The 12,418-nt window shown below is 45.8% G+C and overlaps 1 pseudogene across 1 annotated transcript in view; it reads left to right on the plus strand.

The window, feature by feature from the left end:
- The window catches only part of LOC306948544 (ras GTPase-activating-like protein IQGAP1), a 30,557-nt pseudogene that overhangs the window by 15,984 nt on the left and 2,155 nt on the right, over window positions 1-12,418 (plus strand). Inside the window, exons 8-20 of the transcript in view lie at window positions 2,168-2,258; window positions 3,402-3,569; window positions 3,968-4,110; window positions 4,447-4,617; window positions 5,137-5,220; window positions 5,347-5,418; window positions 5,523-5,598; window positions 6,733-6,937; window positions 7,948-8,103; window positions 8,583-8,753; window positions 9,586-9,751; window positions 10,916-11,024; window positions 11,122-11,238. The product of the transcript in view is annotated as a ras GTPase-activating-like protein IQGAP1 (transcript). The remainder of the gene's footprint in view (window positions 1-2,167; window positions 2,259-3,401; window positions 3,570-3,967; window positions 4,111-4,446; window positions 4,618-5,136; window positions 5,221-5,346; window positions 5,419-5,522; window positions 5,599-6,732; window positions 6,938-7,947; window positions 8,104-8,582; window positions 8,754-9,585; window positions 9,752-10,915; window positions 11,025-11,121; window positions 11,239-12,418) is intronic.

Genomic DNA, 12,418 nt, shown 5'->3' on the forward strand with positions numbered 1-12,418 from the left:
GTTCTTAGTGTGCATGGAAGCTTCTGCCAGGCTGGATTGGTGACTTCAGTTGACGTGAAATTACCTCATTGAGGCATATGTTCAGTGTAGGGCTCCTCCCTGCAACATGGCAGCAATTTCAGAGATGGTGAGATCGTGGTACGGACTAGCACTGTGGGTAGAACAGTTGCTGTCCTGAGTCAACGTGCTTACTAGCTGGTGACTTCTGTACCTTGGGACTGAGAGGGATTGTAGTTCAGCACAAGGCAGGGGATCTGGCGTATGATGCGATTTCTCACGTGATGAGCAGTGAGAGAAGTGTTAACCCTGCAGTGTGTGACAGCGCGTGTCCCTGCTGGGGGGACGGTGACAGTAAATGCACGGGAAAGATCAGAGGGTTTTGATAGTCCTGGGATTGATGACTCTGCTGGTAGAGATGGCAGTGCAAGAGTTTGTTCTTCTAAGTCTGCCACCCTTCCCCAACAGGAATTTCTACATTGCTGAAGCAGTCATGGGACTCCTTGGACATTCAGATAAAACTTGTTAAAGGGATGTAGGTTTCAATCCAAAGCAGTGGTAATGTGGAGGGTATGTAAGGAAATGTCAATTTTCAGTCCTGCCACAGAACTCTTCATGCTGGAATACAGTGGCTCTCTGTGCAGGGTGATTATTAGTCCGTGTCAGAAGTCGATGTTTCCTGTGTCCTGTTTGCACATCAGGAGTTGTTAGAGGGATGGCAATTGCTTCTTAAGATCTCCTTCCATAGTAACCCCCAGGAGGCAACAGTGGGGGTGGAGGAGCTGTGCTTGGCAGCTGCTGGACTATTGTTCATTACGTGTATTTTGGGGTTTGCTAAACACTTGTCTCTTGGAAAATTTCTGCGTGTAACGTTATTTAGTGAGTTTCTTCAGCCAAAACATAAGATACGGTGTGATCAGTACTCCACAGCAAACGGTCTGTTAAAAGAGAGACTTGAGAGATGCTTTTACTGTTGTACATTTGTATTTACCCCCAGTACATACAGTGCTTTTTGATTTGCTGGTCCAGCAATCTGCAACCCTTTGTGGACGGGACAAGAGCAGCCTGCTGTTGTGTTAGTTAGCCATCAGTTTTTGGTTGCTGCTCCTGTATGTGCATTTCCACTTCCTAAAGTTTCCCTGAACAAGTCCTTGCAGCCTGGTACTGGGAAAGGACTCTTGTTAGTCTATGTTTGTGTCCACCTCGGCGGAACAAAGCTTTTCAGGAAAAGTCCTAGGAGTGCTGGTAGGCAGACACCCAGGTGGCTGTGAGTCGGCAGTGTGCTCGTGCTGCCTGGAAGGCTTCAGTAGAGAGGTGATCCTTCCACTTGGCATTGGTGAGGCTGCTCCTGTACTGTGTCCAGTTCTGCCCTGCCCCCCAAACAGGAGACACGAATGTTCTGGAGATAGGCCAGCGTAGGGCCCCTGAGGTGCCTGAGGGACTGGAACACCTCTCCAGAGAGGAAAGCTGAGGGTGAGGAGACTCTTGAGTCTAGAGATGAGAGGGCTTGGGGGGAATCTGTTCAGTGTATGTGAAAGCTGGAAGTGAGGATGCAGTTGAGGACAAGAGGCATTGAGTACAAACTGGGGTTCAAGAGGTGCCATCTAAACGTCAGGCAGCACTTTACAGTGGAGGGAACTGAGCAGTAGCGGAGGTCGAGCAGAGAGGGACTGGAGTCTTTTCTGTGGAGTTGCTCAGAAGCCATCTGGATCTGGTCTGTCCTGGATAATGTGCTCTCGGTGTCCGTGCTGGAGCAAGGGGATTGTCCCAGATGAGCTCAGAGGTCCCTTTCCATCTTAAATTGTGCCGTGATTTTCTTTTTTGGGCTCCTTGGAAAGGCACGTCCTATTGGCAAATACAGCTTTAGGACTGACCTGTGCGGATTGCTTGGCATTGGGATGTCCTGATGTTTGTTGGAGTGATACCACTGATGGAACTTGTTGGTGGGAGTTCCTTGTCCTGGGAAGAGTTTTGGCCTGGTAATGCTGTAGTTGCTTCTGCTGGTAACAAATGTCCATTATGGCCTTGTGTTGAAATTGATTAGAAAGATACTGGAGTGCTTCCTGTATCCCTTGAGACTGCAATTGCTCAGAGGTGGTGGTTTTGCTCTGCACAACCAGTGACACTCTTCCTCATGCTGCGAATGCTTTCCTCATCATATTCTCTTCAGGACACTCAGGATGAAACAGCTGTGCTTTGGCTCGATGAAACTCAGGATGGGATTCAGAAGGCTAACAGGGACACTGAAGAGTCACAGAGATGTAAGCATTGTGGCAAATACCGTGGTTCAATGCCACTGTCAACCCAATATTCGTCACCAAATGGAAGAATGCGAGCAAGAAATGTACACATGCAAAGGAAATTAGAATACAGGTATTTGCTTCAGGTAGGTGTAGAAGTTTTTTCTTTCAACAATGAATGTCACAGCCTTTAAATTTCAATTCTTTACATCTTTTTGGAAGCATATGTCGTTGTTTCAGTTGTGCTTGTGACTGTGTTACGTCCTAGGCAGAGATACCTATTGAATCTCTGTCAAAGTGTTTGACATTAGCAGATAACTGTGTCTGTCTGTGGTTGGGTAGTCAAGCGTGGGGATGTTCATGTGCGCCGTTCTGGTGCATCTTAGCTTTCATTTGTGTTGTACTGTTGCCTTAATTCTATGAAGTATTTCTCAAAGTACTTTTTTTTTTTTTGCACTAAGTGCAGATAAAAACACAAATCAGTGCAGTTGGCAGGTGGACTGTGCCACAGAACATTTGGTCAAAAGCAGGATTAAAGTATGCTTCTTTGAGCCAGAATAAGATCTTCAGATACCCTTCTACCTCTGTGTGTGTGAACAGACATTTGCTCAGTGCTGAAAATGACTGTATCTCGTGTTTACTGCATCGGTGAGATACCTGTGGTTGATTTTGTACTGTGTTTGCAACAGCGTTCTGGAGTAGCCCTGGGTTAGCTCTTTCCTCATCTTTTTCTTGTTGATAACCTGTTCTGTGTTGAGGTTGCTATTCTTGCTAGGAACGGTGCAGTCGCTGGAAAGGTGCTTTTTGAGTCAGCTGTCTGCTGTACCAGGGCTCTGCAAGAAGAAGCTGCCTTGACTGCAGCTGTTGTCAGAGTACAGCTGAGTGAATGGATAGAAGGTTGTAGAGAAATACTGTCGATAAGTCAGCACCGTAGTAGGACTAAGAGCACACAAAAAAGCGCTGTCAGACACTGCGCCATACACAGATGCACACTGTACTGAAAAGATTGTTGTACACCAAGTTGTCTTTTTTTAACCCGTATTTTTATGCATAAATACAGGAAGGTATTTGTGTACACTCGCACAGTGCCTTGCTCTCTGAAGTTTGTTGTGAGTCACTGAGCTCCTGACTGCCCAGGTAACCTGCCTCCTCCTGTTGTTGAAGTTTCCTTAGGAATTCTGGCCGTGAATGAAGCAGTCGATCACGGAGATACCAGCCCTACCCTGAGTGCCTTGCGCTCACCAGATGTGGGGCTGTGCGGAGTCGCTCCGGAGTGTGCAGAGACATAGAAGCGAGAGTTGGCAGAAGTGGAAAGGAGAACAATGGCAACAGGTGAACCCCAAATAGCTAACTGCTAGTGCAGTAAATTCAAGATGATTGCCTGTAGGATGGAAAGCAGAGGGGGAGAAATGTGAGGAGAAGCCTTGCGTTCTGGGTATCTTGTTAGAATCTCATGTTACAGGAGATTGAGGCTGCCTTGTAAACTGAAGTCTTTGTTAAAGGAAAGAAGAAAAAGGTAGGAAGGAAATGAAAAAGTGAGCAGTGAAATATTCCCCACCTGTAGAATATATTGTGCTTAGGTAGTTGTTGCGGTGGTTCATTGGAATCTGAGGCATTCCTTCTATTGCTTGGAGGAAGGGCCCTCTCCATGCATTTCCTTCTTGTAGTATTTGTATGTGCGGAAGCTAGAGACGTGTTTGCCTTCAACATAGCACCATTTCTGCTTTTAGGAGGCAGTGGCAGTGAACGGGTGAAACACTGGGTGAGAGGAGGCTGTCATGATTATCATAACCTGAGGACCAGAGAGGGAGGATGGGATGAGCGGACTGAATTTGTGCAGCATGACACACAGCTGTCACGGGAGGAGATGCAGGTAAAGTACGTGCTCTTTTTCTCTGCAGTTGAAGTTGCCCCTATTTCAGGCCTTATTGCAACTTCAAGAAGTAATGTTTCAGCACAGTAGTGATGTTAGCAAGCTTTGTATCTTATTTCCCTGTTCATTGTCTACTTTGCCCGTCAGCACCTCTTTGTGCTATTGTGGAGAATGTGCACACCTTTATCCCCAGAACAAGACGGTGGTGTTGCTGCTCACCGAAAAGCAACTTGTAAGTTTCTCTTGAGCATAGTACAGAAGCCGCTGTGTAACATGTCATTTTTGCTTCTCCCTTTTCTGTTCCTGGCTCTTCTTCCTACCATAACACTAATCTAGAGCACTGTGTCTGGAGTCACGGCAGCGTACGACCGAGAGCAGTTGTGGCTGGCCCAAGAGAACCTGATGGTGAAGCTTCAGGCTTGTTGTTGAGGCTGTCTTGTTTGTCAGGAATTCAACTCCAGAATGAGGTTTTTGAAGAAGCAAGTTCCAGCCATCACTTGCATGCAGGTATGAAATCCCCTAATTCTGTTTGAAACTTGTGCTTGTCAGTTGCTCTCCACATGCACGCTTACTGACTGGTTTTGTTCAACTCAAGCAGTTGCCACGCACAATTATCTTCATTTTGCAAAGTACTGGAAGGCGTTTCCTTCTCCCTGAGAATCACTATGTATGAATTACTTCTCTCCCTCTTCCCATTAGTCCGTGGGTTTGGAGAATTGAAGATGGCATTGAGAATTGTGCAATGGATGGTGCATTTGGTTGTTTAGCTCACCATTTGTTCTCTAGCTGTGTTTTGCCCTTGGTGGGGGGTGCTGCTAAGTCCCTCACCATGACAGCTGGTGGTAGAAGAAATAGTTAAGGCTTCACTGCATACCTCTTGCGGCCTGTCTTGTAAGATGAGCATGTCTCTGTTACATTTTATTCAGCCAAAGGGAAGTGGAAACTGAGCAGCAGAAAGAAGCATAGAACAGTAAATTACTGCTCTTCAATTTGAGAAGTCGCCTTTTTTCTTGTGTGTGTTTTCAGTCCCAGTGGCGTGGCTATAAAGAGAGGAAGGCATATCAAATCCGTTTGGATTACTGACGAGCACACAAGGACCAAGTAGTGAAGGTAGCAAATGCTATGGTTTTTCTGTTTTTTTTTTTTTTGTTTGTTTGTTTTTTTTGTTAACATTTTTGTTAGCAATATTTGTGGAAAAGACTTTTATCTGAGCTGCTTTGGGATTCTTTCCTATAGATTCAGTCACTGACCAGGATGTATCAAGGCAGAAGGCGTTACAGAGATCACCTGCAATATTTCCGAGACCACGTAAGAGATTGTGAAATGAATTCAGTATCTGACACTTTTTTTTTTTACTCTGCCCTTAACAAGTTTAAGTGGCTGGTTTTTTTTTTTTTTTTTTTCCATTCTAGATAAATGACGTTATAAAAATTCAAGCCTTTGTCCGAGGAAACAAAGCAGGAGAAGACTACAAAACCCTCAGGAAGTGTGGCCAAGAGAATAAAGCTAATATGCTTTGAATCTCTATTTGCAGAAAAATGCTGTTAGTGAGATCTGCAACACGAAGACAGCTATGAAAATCAGTTGGGGTGAAGTGGTGCAAAGAGTAGATAGGTAGGTAGGAAGGTGGCTGAAGGAAAAATTCCCTCTGGCTGAGGGAGTGGAATGCGCTGTCAGCAAGTTTGCTGATGACACAAAACTGGGAAGAGTGGCTGACACAGCAAAAGGCTGTGCTGCCTTCCAGCGAGACCTGGAGAGTTGGGTGGGGAGAAACGGAATGAGAAAGAACAAGGGCAGGTGTAGAGTCTTGCATCTGGGCAAGAGCAACCTGAGTACCAGCATAGGTGGGGGGCTGAGCTGTTGGAGAGCAGCGTAGAAGAAAGGGATCGGGGGATCCTGGTGGGCGGTAGGAGGAGCATGAGCCAGCACTGTGCTCTCGTGGCCAAGAGGGCATCCTGGGGTGTATGAGAAAGAGTATGGATAGGAGGTCGAGAGGTTCTCTTTCCCCTCTGCTGTGCCCTGATGAGTGGAGCATCTCCCTATGGGGAAAGGCTGAGAAAGCTGGGTCTCTTTAGCTTGGAGGAGACTGAGGGGTGACCTCATTGATGTTTATAAATGTGTGAATAGTGAGTGTGAGGAGGACGAAGGCAAGCTCTTCTCAGTGACATCCAGTGATAGGACAAGGGGCAATGTGTGCAAGCTGGAGCATAGGAGGTCCCGCATACATAAGAGGAAAAACTTCTTCACGGCAAGGGTAACAGAACACTGGGATGGGCTGCCCAAAGAGGTTGTGGGATCTCCTTTGGAGACATTCAGCAGCTACCTGGACATGTTCCTGTGTGCCCTAATGTAGGTGATCCTGCTCCAGCAGGGGGATTGGACGAGATGATCTTTGGAGGTCCTTTCCAATTCCTGACATTCCGTGATTCTGTGCAAACTTGGTTCACGGTAGTACTTTTGCTGCTGGGAAATAGGAGCGCTGATCTTTGGGGTAAGTTCAGCAAGGTGGACTCCCCTAAGCTGATACTGACTTCATGACAGAAGTCAACGCTAAGTCTGCACAGAGATAACACGTGCAGTAATTTGTTTCCTGTCCTCTGATGTTTTGTCACTTGTTTTTAGTTACTGCTGAAAACCCAGCTATGGCTGTGGTTCGGGAATTTGTTCACTTGCTCGTTCGGACCCAGATTTTCAGGAGGAGCTGGAGCTAACGAAACTGTGTGAGGAAGTTGTGAGCTTGATCCGATCTAATCAACAGCTTGAAAATGACCTCAATCTCATGGACATCAAGATTGGACTGGTAGTGAAGATCAGAATGACACTGCAGGTAGGAAATGCAGTGCTGGGAGACTAGGAGAGTGAATTGAGGCCAATGGCAGTTAGCATGAGGACCTTCTGAGCCTGGATCTCACTTACTCAGATTCAGTGGGAAATGTTTCCCCCAGAGTTACAGGTTTTCCTCCCAGTAAGTTCCTAACTGTTCCACTTATTACTATGTATCCCTAGAAAGTAAACTGCAGAAGAAACATCAAGACTTGAAGTGTTGTAAAAACAAAGCACCAGAAAAGAACCCACTCGGGACCAAGGGAAAGCAATAGATGGTATGCTTGAAGGCTCTGAGAACTGTTTGTCTGTTCACTTGTGGTTCCATTCGTCATGGACTTGCACACCTTAATTTCTTCTCACGTTTTGTGTGCTGTATCAGAAGGGGGAGGTGATTTCGAAGCAGGAAATGTGCTCAGGCTGCTTGGTGTTGGTTGGCTGATGGAAGCCCCCTCTGTCACTTTGCTGACGATTGATTGCACACAAGAGCAACATTGCTGATACAGCGGTGCCTTTTTTAAATTCAAGCTGAAGTTACAGTCACCTTTTCTTTTGGTCCTGAATAGCGTGGCGCTAGGCTTGACCTTGTGTAAAATCTGAACCATGGCAGCAGTAAAGTTCAGTTCCAAAGGAGGCTCCAGCTCTTGGGCTGATGCTGTCAGCAAAAAGTATCATCGTTATCAGAGCATGTGGAGGCAGTGAGTCAGCAAAATGGAAACAGGGCTTGGGGCTTCAAGCACAGTTGAGAAAGAAGGGCATTTTCAAGCATCTTCAGAACGCTACCAGCTCTGACAGTAGTCCCTGCTCAAAGCAATTAGTCCTTGTAGGTTCTCAACCAATTCTGGAACGTGGGGACAAGACAGAAATCGCTGCTATAACAGATAATGTTTCACTTCATGATCTCCTGATGTACCTTGACTGCCTTATCCACACAAAAGGAAGTGCTATCGTGCAGCTTTTTCCCATATTGCGTGTTATTTAAATGTGGAATCTGTCCCTCTGTGTTCTTTGCAGGTTGTTGTTTCTCATAGCAAAAATCTTAGCAAGAAGAACACGGAACAGCTCTCTGACACGATGACACTGAACGAGCAAAAGGGAGGTTTGAAAGCTTTGAGCAAAGAGGAGAGGGAAAAGCTGGAAGCCTATCAGCATCTTTTCTACTTGAGGTATGCAGCTTTTCATTCACTCCTCTTGTCATAGATGCTTACGTGTGTTGGAACAGTCTGTACTTATGCTCTGCAGTGTTGAGGCACTGTCTGTCTTTGTGGTGTTGGCTTTTGTGGACACGTGCTGTATGGGAACTGCTGAGTCATGGCCTGAACCTCTGATTGATCACCTGAGGCAAGCAGTGAGTCAGGCAGAGGAGCACAGGTGAAGGCAATGCAGCTGTGCTGCTGGAAGGGGTGCAGCCAGGCTACAGCCCTCCTAGACCTGTTTAAGAGCTGGCTACCAGTGGGGAAGGATCTCTGCTGGAGATCTGCTCTGCTGGAGTTTTGTAAGTGAGCCCAGGATAGGGGTAAGCCTTCTATTTATTCTCCTTTTGTTATCTTAGTCTGCTTTGTCAAACTCTCTTGTTTATTTCATAATTACAACATCTTAATAGTCATTGATTACTCATGCGCACTAAGTAATTTTTCTTCTTGTTTTAGACTACTCCAACATACTTGGCCAAGCTGCTTTTGCAGATGCCTCAAAAGAAACCCACAGAGTTCATGGATTCAGCCATCTTCACGCTGCATAACTACGCATGCAGTCAGAGAGAGGAATCTCTGCTGTTGCGGCTGTTGCAAACAGCATTGCAGGAAGAGATCAAGTACGTTGTAGCATAGGACACAGCCTTGCTGTTGCCTCAGTTTGGGCCGCTGCTAAAATTGAATCTGTTCTGGTGTGATGTCCCGTGCTCATTTGCTGATAATGCTGAACTGTCCCTGCCTTCTGCTCGTGCTGTTTCACGTTAGTCCTTTCTGTAACCTGGAAGGAGGAGGAATTACCTTTGTTCTTTAGGATTAAAGCCATTTTTCTTTAGCCAATGCTTTGTTGCTCAGGGAGGCACTATTTTTGATCTAATGCAGTGCTTTCCTAAGATTCAGTCTAATCTAAGTTCTCTGCTGTCTAGTAAGAAGGACTTGGAACAGACTACGAGCTTGGGCTTTACAGGCCAGAGTGAAACTGATGCGAAGGACACTGTTTTCCAAAACTGATGAGGAGGCTGAAAATCAGATGCTGTCTGGTTTGGGTTTTTTACTGGCTGTCAGGCTTAAGGATTCTGGCTGTCTGTCGGCATAATTGAGTGGATTGTCCCTTAGGAGTTTGGTGTTTATGACTTCTGGCTGATAGGGAGCTTCACGACTTGCTAGGAAGACCAAATACATACGATGTTGGAGGCAATCATGCCTTTTTTGATGCTTTTAAGTATGAGGATGGTATGTGCCCCCCAACAGGTAACGTCTAAAAGGTTTGTTTAATTATTATTATCTTTTCTTGGAGTAGTAGTTCAGGAAAGTGCATGCGTATGCTTTATTCTCTGCTGCTGGATTTGCCATAGCGGCATGCTGTGAATGGCTTTAGTTGCTGATTGCTTACTTGTTTAAATACTGAAAGAAAATAGTTCTGCCTGTGTAGAACTCCCTTTGTTTCCTCTGTATTTTTGAGATGCGCTCTTTCAACCGTGGTGCCCGTGGTCAGAAGCACTGAGGCAGATCTTGGCCCCAGTTGTGAAGGAAATAATTGAGGACGAATCGCTCAACGTCAAAACGGATCCAGTGGATATTTACAAGTCCTGGGTTAACCAGATGGGATCTCAGAATGGTGAGGCCAGGTATGGAAGCTGTTGCTACTGTTTTTTTCTACAAGTTGCTCAGCTGCTTTGCATTGCTCTGTTAATCGTTGCAGACCATCCCTGGATTCATGGTATGCATCTGTCCAATTGATACCAGCTTTTTTCCATCAGCTCGAGATGGCTTTCTTCTGAATGGTATAAAGATCATCTTGTGACAGGGGTGTTGAGACTATTAGAAGTGAATCTCATTAAGAGATAGGCCAAAAAAAAGACCCCAAAGCATTTCTTCTGTGTTAACTCATAGATACAGATACCGTAGATATTCCTCTTCCAAGCCAATCTCTGCCCACAACTCGGGCAGGCTGCCCAAGGAGGCTGTGGATGCCCCATCCCTGGAGGCATTCAAGGCCTGGCTGGATGTGGCTCTGGGCAGCCTGATCTGGCGGTTGGTGAACCTGCACGCAGCGGGGGGTTGGAACGAGATGAGCATTGTGGTCCTTCTCAACACAGGCCGTGTTCATAGAATCGTAGCAGGCAGCTGTTCCTGTCTGCCCACGAGAAGGTTTCATCCACTTGGTCATCCTGGTTGGCTGGCCTGTAGATCCCCCGCTACGTCATCTGTCCCTGTCCTCCCTTTAATGTGTGTCTATAAACTCCGGATCGGCTCCCATCCATCCCCAGTCAGAGTTCTGTGTTTCTTCCAGTGCTTGATGTTCACCAGATTTTGAGGCTTCTGTTGTTGGTTGTTTTTGTTTTGTTTTTAACACACTTCAAGGGAAGTGGTGGAAAAGCAATGCTATGAAGTCAAAGACAACTCTCCCAACGCAGCACGCTGCGTGAGTTACTATGTTAACACTGCAATGTGCAGCTTGTGTTTTCACTGATTTATTTGCGACCTGAGGTACTACTGCGTATCGCAGGTGACCTCCTTGACTCTAGAGAGCGTGTCTGCATGTGGTACAGAAAGATACAGTTTAGAGTTAGCTGGGCCTTTTCTCACAGTGACTGCTGCAGGGACAGCAGAGGACGTGAGAAGTCCTTTACTCTTTCAGTGCTAGCATTCTAATTAAAGTGAATGTGCAGCCTTTTGCAGCCAGGTGAGCGTGGACCTGTTTCTGTGTCAAGCCAAAAATTCTGCCTGGCACTGACAAAAGTATATTAGGCTGAGGAGTGCTCACCTTCACATCTGACTTTTCCAAATAGCAAGTTGCCGTACAATGTTACCCCTGAACAAGCTCTTCATCATGGTGAGGTGAGGACGCACCTGGATGCCTCAATCCGAAATGTGAAGGCAGTGACAGACAAGTTCGTTGTCAACGACAACCATCGTTGTTGAGCTGACAAAATGCCGTAAGCCTGGTGTGTCACCGCATTATCCTGCAGCAGTTAATAGTGGGTTCATCCGTGAGGAATTCTCACTTGCCTTTTATTTCCTTCGAAGTTACGGAATGCGTTTCATGGCCAAGGTACTGAAAGACTCCCGGCATGACAAGGTTCCTGATGCTGGCGAGGAGGAGCTTCTGAAGGTAAGGAGCTGAGCAGCTCTGTGAATAGTTGTCTGCCACGCTGTCTGCAGCAGATGCATCTCGGTGTTCTTTGTTGGGTGTACGTGTGCAGAGAAGTTTAAAAGCTGCAGTTTAAGTAGACAGGCTATTTGTTGTTATGGGTATAAAGCACTTTGCACTGTGCTTTGGATTGCTGGATACATGTTTGTCAAAGGAGACATAATACAGCGTTCAGAAGAAGTCACCCTATTGCTTTTCCTTTTGCTTTTAACATCTTGGGCATTGTGCCCCCGAGGTTTCTTGACTTTGGGATGCTCTTGCTGCTGAATGGTGCACCTTGGTTTTGCTGGTGTTATCTGAGTCAGTTGCTCTTTTTTTAAAGAGACAGTGCCAAGTTAGAAAGGTCCGTGTGCAAAATTCTACTATTCTCACTTCCCTTACAATATTCTAGGGCATTACAGTAGCTGCACCAAAGTATATGGTGTCATTTTTCATGATGTGTGGGCAGTTTTGTATAGTACATCTCCGTACTTTTGGAGAACGAAAAGGATGTTGGTAGTAAATGCTTCCAAATGAGCACAGCATTGTGGCTTTCATTGGAATTGTCCTGGCTTTTGTGATTTTAAAGGTCTTTGTGTCTGTGAGGGCTCTTCTTCTTAATAAAACAAAGAGTGGATTTTTACATTACTTGCCACAGTCTCTTTAAGCTTTTCTGTCTCTGCTTCATTACGAAGTAATTACCAATCTGAATGCCGTTTTCTTCTCTCTTCTGGTTCCGTGCTTTCCCGTTGTGAGGCATGGATTCTTTCTGTGCAGGTGAATTCATTTTTTCCATCTGTAAATTTAGGTGGAAAGCTGCAGTTTTTATTAATCCTTGTGGAAACAATGTCACGGTCCATGCCGCGCTCAGAACTGCAGCTGTGTGTGGTGACTGCCTGTAGATGCATTAGGGCCTGAAACTACTCCTACAGTGTACTGTTCTTGTTTTCGTACTACCAGTTTTACTATTATCAACATGATTTCTCTCACAAATGTGTTTCTTGTGACAGGTAGTGAACGGTTTTGTTTGTTGTGACCATGTGCCGTCATCTGGGATAGGACAGCAAGAGCTGAAACAGCTGTCAAAACCATGACCTCTCTGAAAGCAGTTAATTTCTGGGGCAGCTTAGCAATGGCGAAGCTTATTCTTTCTGTTTTTGCC

This window comes from Tetrao urogallus (genome assembly GCF_951394365.1).
Source record: "Tetrao urogallus genome assembly, chromosome: 7".
Taxonomy (NCBI): domain Eukaryota; kingdom Metazoa; phylum Chordata; class Aves; order Galliformes; family Phasianidae; genus Tetrao; species Tetrao urogallus.